Raw genomic sequence first — 6,842 nt, forward strand, 5'->3', positions numbered from 1 at the left:
ACTGCAGCCTCTCAAATGAAAAATCGCAACTTCTAATCTGAATCAAGTAGCGATTTGAAATTTCTGCAGTTGATAGAAGACACTTTACGACTCTAAAATCCTCAAAGTTTTATTTGAATCACACCAAAACATGTTAGTAAATACTGACTGCTACGGTACGATTCTAAGAAGCAAAATTTGAGTTTTCGGTTCTTTGTGTTTTAAGTTCATTTGGATAAGCTTTCTCTTTGACCAACAGCGAGTTAAGTATAGGTTGAGACTCGTATCTAAAATTGTTGGCGTTATTCGGCAGGTTTAGCTCAATTTGAGTTTTCCAACAGGCCTGAAGTTCCTCCGACATCCTGATTCCAGAGCATCAATTGCTGTTTTATCTCCGGTTCATAAATGAGGAAAAAATCTCTTCGGGCACGCGTCTAGCTCGACTGATCCTCGTACGCACCCTGCGACGCCGAGACGTCCCGCCGCTGCAGGTTTCGATTCTGCCGTCCTGCCGCCGTCCATCGTCAGACAGTTCGAGCCATCAGAGTTGGGCGGTCGTCTTTTTCTCGTCCGCACCGGGTTCAGTTTACGTGCGCGATTTCAGACTGTTTGCCGAACCCAAACGCCAGCTGGTTCCTCAACCTAAACAGTTGTTCTCTTCGGCGATTTGTGTGCCAGTTGTTGACAGTTTTTTTTTTAGTATTCGTGTTTTGGTGAAGTGATTTTTCGAAAATAAGTGGAGCTTTTTTTTTTCGATTTTTTCATGGTATGTATCGAATTACTTGAATCCGCTCTGGTTTTTGCACAAGGGGTACCATTGGGCACAGCGACAGCCCAGTCTAGTCAATGGAACTGCATAAATAAATACGGAAAACCTGCCTGATTCACCAGGACGCAAGTCTGGCTTCTAGGGTGGCTTATCGGATCAACCACCCATCATTTGAGATCCAAAAGGGGGTTAAATAACTCCTTTTTGGTAAACACAACATCAGCAATTTTAAATCGGTGACCTGGCCTGGTCGTGCTTGCTGGTACCTTGTTGCTGTGCGAATTTGTTTAGCACGTGGTAATTCGTCGAGTTTGAGATCTGTGGTACTAAACTTTGAAGCAAATAATTATTAGAATGTCGCCCAGGGGGGATTAAATAAATAAAACCTCCTCTACTTAAGCAAATCCCAACGGCACCCATGAAATTTGAAACCAAAAAGTTGCCAATGCGTTGCGGCCCAAACCCCACATATAAAATTTCACCGAACAAACAAGCCGGAAACAGGCAATATTTTACCCTCCGCGCTTGACTTTACTGAAAGTGTGACAACGGAGCCCTTAAAATAGCACTCGTCCGATGGATATGAGGTGGTTGAGAACCTTAAGTACTTCCTCTAAAAATACCACCTCGTTGATTGTTTCAACATCTTCAATTTGGACGCTGATCTTGAACGACTAACGGTTGCTGTTGTTTGCCAGCAAAAAATGTACTGTTAGATTGTTATTACTAAAAAAATTGTTTTCCGTTGACAGACAAACTTTTGGAGTTGTTGTGATTTCTTGAAATTTGCAGATATAAATCAGATTTCTCCAATACTCAGCACGCAATAAACAATGCATGTTCAAGCTCATAAATCTGGGTTGTTTGCGATACACACGATACGATATTTTGACCCACAAATTACTTATTCCATTCGTTTTCCCCAATCGCACGACGGCTATCCCCCATATAAACACGTGCAGCATCTAATTTCGTATGGAACTGGCACCTGTTCGAAGCTTATCTAATCGATGCTTGGTCTAATCCAAATCGATCTGTGTTTGTTTTGATACAACTGAGGAAATTTTTATTGCCCATCAAGCCTTGCACTGTGTTTGGGATGCGATGTTCCGCAATCAATATTTACTCTTGCCGGATGAGATGAACGCKTTGTCCAAATTCCGTTCATTTATGCGGGGCAAAGTGTGTTTTTTTAAGACTTTAACACCTAAGTAAGAGGCARTTTGKTAAATGTTTACTCGGTTTTTGCGCAATATATTTCGTAARTTGCCATTGAGGGTAAGTCTATCTATAGAAATGATCAAGCGGTCGTCAATAACCCGAGAAACACCAATTATTCACTTGATKKTGCAAGAAGARTYCGCAATTGAACATATTGTTTTTGCAAAGTGGAAGTTTTTATTGCGGATATTGGTGTATGGCCGACGAAATGTCGCTTATAGGCCTGCCGATTTCCACGCAAATTTGGCGTTTGGGCCCACTATGAAGCTCCGGACGCATCGGCCGTGGATGGCCAGGGAAAATTTACCGAGGCAAATGGGACAGTTGCACAACAATGGGATTAATTTTTGCCATTATCTGGACTTGAAACGCTTCAAAAGGGATTATCGGGAAAATGTACCCTCCTTCGAAAATTTTGAGATGTTGGTTTAGATGTCAGAAAATTAAAAAATGCTTCGCACATTTTTCCAAGAATGTATTCGCTTCACTTACAAATGGTAAATATTCACCGGAAACGTTTCCAAGAAGCAACGGAAGATTTCGCTTCTTAAAATGGCCAGCCCAATAGCCGGATTTAACGCCGTGAAACTGTTTTTATGGGACTTTAACATTTCAAGTTTCAATTTGATTTTAGTGGACTGCAATGCTACCAGCACAGCATAATTATTTTTAATAAAGTTTGCAAAAAGTTAAGTGATTTCTTGTAGGATTTTGGACTTTTTGAACGATCGGTTAATCATTATTAACTTTAAACAACATTTCGATTGATAATTGAGTGCAATTTTTCGAGACGGATATTGTGCAACCCGAGTGATTAGCCTCCTTAAAGGCGAGATTTTAATTAAAGGCTTGAGAATTTTCCATACACGAAGCCTGCTTCACATTGTACCCTGTAACGCTATGGGAAAACAATAAAAATATAATTATCTTAATTATTCCTGCAAAATTGGTCGTTGCCACATACTCATGCACCTCAATGCCATCAGGTAGCGTGGATCGCACTTGGCCTTTTGTGAAATCGAAAGAAGCTTTGTTGGATTCTGGAAGCATTTTTCGCGTTTCACAACCGTTCGGCTCTGTTCAACTGTTGGCAAATGTTGTTCAGACAATGAATCAAAATGTTCAAGCTCCAGCCCCATATAAAGCAGCAACTCTCGATTGCATTATGCTGCACATGATCAAGCCCGATATAAATTTTCTGAGGCAAATCGTAAATTTACATAACAACGCATAGGTTCAGATAAAATTGTTTTTCCGAATAAGGCTAGCGAACCAGTCGAACCACTTGCCTGAATGTCCGAAACTAGCTTTGTAACCTGCTTTCAGATCGAACTCTTTGTTTTTTCTGCCTCTGTTGTTGTTGTCAATGAGCAGTGGTCGAGCGGCCGGCCAATCAAGCGCGAAGCTTTTTTGCTTTTCGAGTGGAAAATCGCAATTTTAATAGACTTCAAAGGGCAAATTCCATCGACTGACGACGCCGTAAAGCATTGCCGCATCCACCCATCGTTCGTTCGGCCTCCACTCTTTGAATACCGCAGATTCCTGCAGGATGAATAATGCAGAGGGGACCCGACATGTGAAGGGATAATACAACTTGGTGTTCCGGATTAGGAAGGGGACTTTGCACTTGGAATCAGGTTCCGTAATAATCAATATCGAGCTTGGCTGAATGAGCCCCATGTTGGAAAAAAACATCAGATTAGATCCTTAAAGTAGCCCGAAAAAAATGCAAAGTGGGCGCTAATGTGGGGCCTAGAAGACTCGCGTGTGGGCTGCGAACGGAGATATTTTATATCTTGGCGTTCTTGAGAAGAAAAAACAATTAACAGGTGTTTGTATGAGTGACGTTCGCTAGGTCAACGGTCTGGGAAATGTTGCTTCATTCTGCTACCTGCCTTGAAAGTAAATTGGAAAATTGCGCCTCACAAGGGCAGGAATGCGAAAGAAAAACCCACAGAATGTGCTTAGATCCCGAATTACTGCTCTCGATTTAAATTAATTAGAAAATAGTGCGGCACAAAACGTGCTGTTCATTTTCAGCAAAATCCTCCGCAGCGTTTATTTACTTACTGGCATTTTCCCATTTGATCAGATTGTTGTTCGTTTAAACACGATACAAACATTTTAGTTACCATGCAGCGTAAAATAAATTCGATAAAACCCTTTGCAGTTCCGAGCTCGTTCTCGTGAATGCCGATGCATCAGCATGTTGGACGGACGTTCGAAATGAGGTTGAATTGATGTTTGAGTTGCTCCTAATTTAATTTAAACTGGACGGGCCTGATTCATTTAGGAGCTAAATTCTGGATGCTTTGACGGGCCCGGGGAAAAAGTTCGCTTTTATTACATTCCTGCAACGAGTTTGAAGCAAGCCGAGCTGTAGAGAGACCTTCAGTCGAGATTCAATCAATCCCCATTAGTATTCACATCGATGCGAGCGTTTATCCGTCTCCAAGAACTGTTTCCTTGACCTCAGGAGTCATAATGGTTTTGTTTTTACACGCTTTCCGCTTTAGTCGTTGCTGATGATTCACTAGCAAATTAATCGGTTAATTATGGCAATTTTCAGGCCACCAAGCGATATATTTTTTAATTAGGTTTCGGAACTAAACGGCCGATTCGTGCACTGTATGGACCCCATGCCACTGCCTAATGAAGTTCGTTGTTGGGCGACTTAAGCTGAGGCCAATAAATTAATTAGATGTTGTTTCACAGCGATAAGCCACGAGTATCAACTGGCTTACTGGAATCCAGCAGTACCTACTTGAATGTGTTTTTATTAGTAGATTGTAAGAGCAGAAACGTAGATGATAAGGTCATTTTTTTCTGCTGTTTTGACGCAATCGAAAACATGGTGTCCAAATGAATGAAGGTTCTACTCGAGTACAAACGATGGTTTCCATTTAAAATTTAAATAAAATTAAAATGTTTGGCAACATGCGCCCGGCCGTTTTCACTCATATTCAAGACTCTGTTTCACGCACTTAACCGCAGTTGATGGAAAAACTGGAATATACGTTTTGTTGCCACTCATGTCTAGTTTCCAAATCCATTTTTGAAATTCCAATCAGACACACTCAGGCGCAAGCAGCCCTCGTCGAAAAAATCGATAAAAATTATTGAAACCGAAATTGTTCGAAAACTATTAATCAAACCGAGTCCAGCCTTTGGACACAAAAAATAGCCAAGTTTTGAGTTTTTTTAAGAAAACGTAAAGTTTTCCGTTTTTTTCGAGTTCTCTCCGGTTGTAATTATCCTATCAGGTAGATCGACCTCTCATTCTCTTTGTAATTACACGCACTACAATTCAGCCATTTAAGACGTTAAGATTGCTTCAATCGTGTCGATTTTACAAGCAAGAAACTAAAAAATGCGATTTTTTGTTGAAAATTGTATTTGGTTGACCAAAACATACCGGGAATAAAGTACGGACTAACCTGCACGTGATGGCGTAGGTGGTTTTCCGAAAGGATTTATGTAAAAAACACATTATTTTTATCTGTATTGCTTGCCCTAATATGCCTTCGATGTTAGGGAAACGTCGCAGGCAGAACATCGATGTTCTGATAATTTGCCGTTGCATACAAATTTCAAATTGATTAACTTAAATTTAAATAGTTTTATTTTACTACTACTATGACATTAACTAATCGACTAAATTTTTTCAATTTATAGTTGCCACATTTTTCGGTTAACTGACTGCAAAAAGAGGCTTTTTTCGGGTGCAGCTGGAAATGGGCCGCTATGCGGCGGTATCGTTTGTATCGGGACTATCAAAGAGTTTGCAGAAAATGTTTCTATCTAGTATCAACTTCAAATGTCCGATGCTTTCATTTCAGGATCTAACATCGATGTTTTATCGATGTCCCAAATTTCCAACATCGATGGTAAAAATACAGTAAAGTCCGCTTATCATGAACCCTGTTATGGTGAACTTTCGGATAAAACGAACTTTTTTCCTTTAATTGAAACGTCGTCCATAAAGACCAACGTATTTTTTTACTGGTTATAACGAACCCGTTTATAACGAACTTCCGGATATAACGATCACTTTTTAGGATAGTTGTATATTCACTTTCCGTTTATAACGTACTTCCACGCTCAGCAACACCAATCCTGCGGAGTTGTTTATATTAGTGAGAGCGAGAGACAGGCAGTGGCTTGTTTTTTGCCGCGTTGTGTATGTAAATCGTTTTATAATGGAAAAACAAAAACGCAAAGCTTTTTCACTAAATGAAAAGTACGAGATTATTAACAAAATAAAAAGTTGAGTAAAGCAGAGTGACATTTGTAAGGAATTAGCACTTGGAAAGTCTACTGTTGCAACGATATGGAAAAACAGAGAAAACATTTTTTCGGAGTATGACAGAACAAATGTTAGATGTAGGAAGTTAAAATTATCTGCACATGAAAAAGTTGATAAGGGACTTATTAAGTGGTTTACTCAAAAAGGACAAAAAACGTTCCAATAAGTGGCAGTGTTTTGCAAGAAAAGGCTAGTGAAATGGGGAGTAAAATCAAAAACAAAGAGTTTGCTTGTTCTAAAAGTTGGGAAGAGCGTTTCAAGAAGAGGCATAATATCAGTAGCGGAAAAATTGTTAGAGAGTCTGCCGGTGAAAAATTCTTCTTTTGAAAACGTTAGAGGCGGTCGATAAAAATGAAATATTTTCTATAAATCTCTTAGATGCAGTCAATTTCATTCATAGAGCTTGGCAAAAAGTTAGCCGAAAAACCATTGCAAATTGCTTTAAGCATGGGGGATTTGTAAGAAAAGAAAGTGATTATGAACCAGACGATGAAATTCCACTTAACGAATGGTTAGAAAAGTATAAAGACTCTGACTACGAGTATGACACAGACGAAGATGTCCCAA

At 39.8% G+C, this 6,842-nt stretch overlaps 1 protein-coding gene across 8 annotated transcripts in view; it reads left to right on the forward strand.

The window, feature by feature from the left end:
* Window positions 1-6,842, forward strand: part of LOC109538483 (protein sprint) — a 130,383-nt gene that overhangs the window by 85,630 nt on the left and 37,911 nt on the right. The window contains exon 1 of one of the 8 annotated variants that reach the window (XM_048670473.1): window positions 491-745. The exons of the other annotated variants lie outside the window; for them this stretch is intronic. The gene's annotated coding sequence lies outside the window, so the exon portion shown is untranslated. Of the gene's footprint in view, window positions 1-490; window positions 746-6,842 lie in introns of those variants that run through there. 8 annotated transcript variants of the gene reach the window in all.

Source organism: Dendroctonus ponderosae, unplaced genomic scaffold (genome assembly GCF_020466585.1).
Source record: "Dendroctonus ponderosae isolate FM_Combo_2020 unplaced genomic scaffold, Dpon_F_20191213v2 Dpon_F_20191213_1, whole genome shotgun sequence".
Lineage (NCBI taxonomy): Eukaryota > Metazoa > Arthropoda > Insecta > Coleoptera > Curculionidae > Dendroctonus > Dendroctonus ponderosae.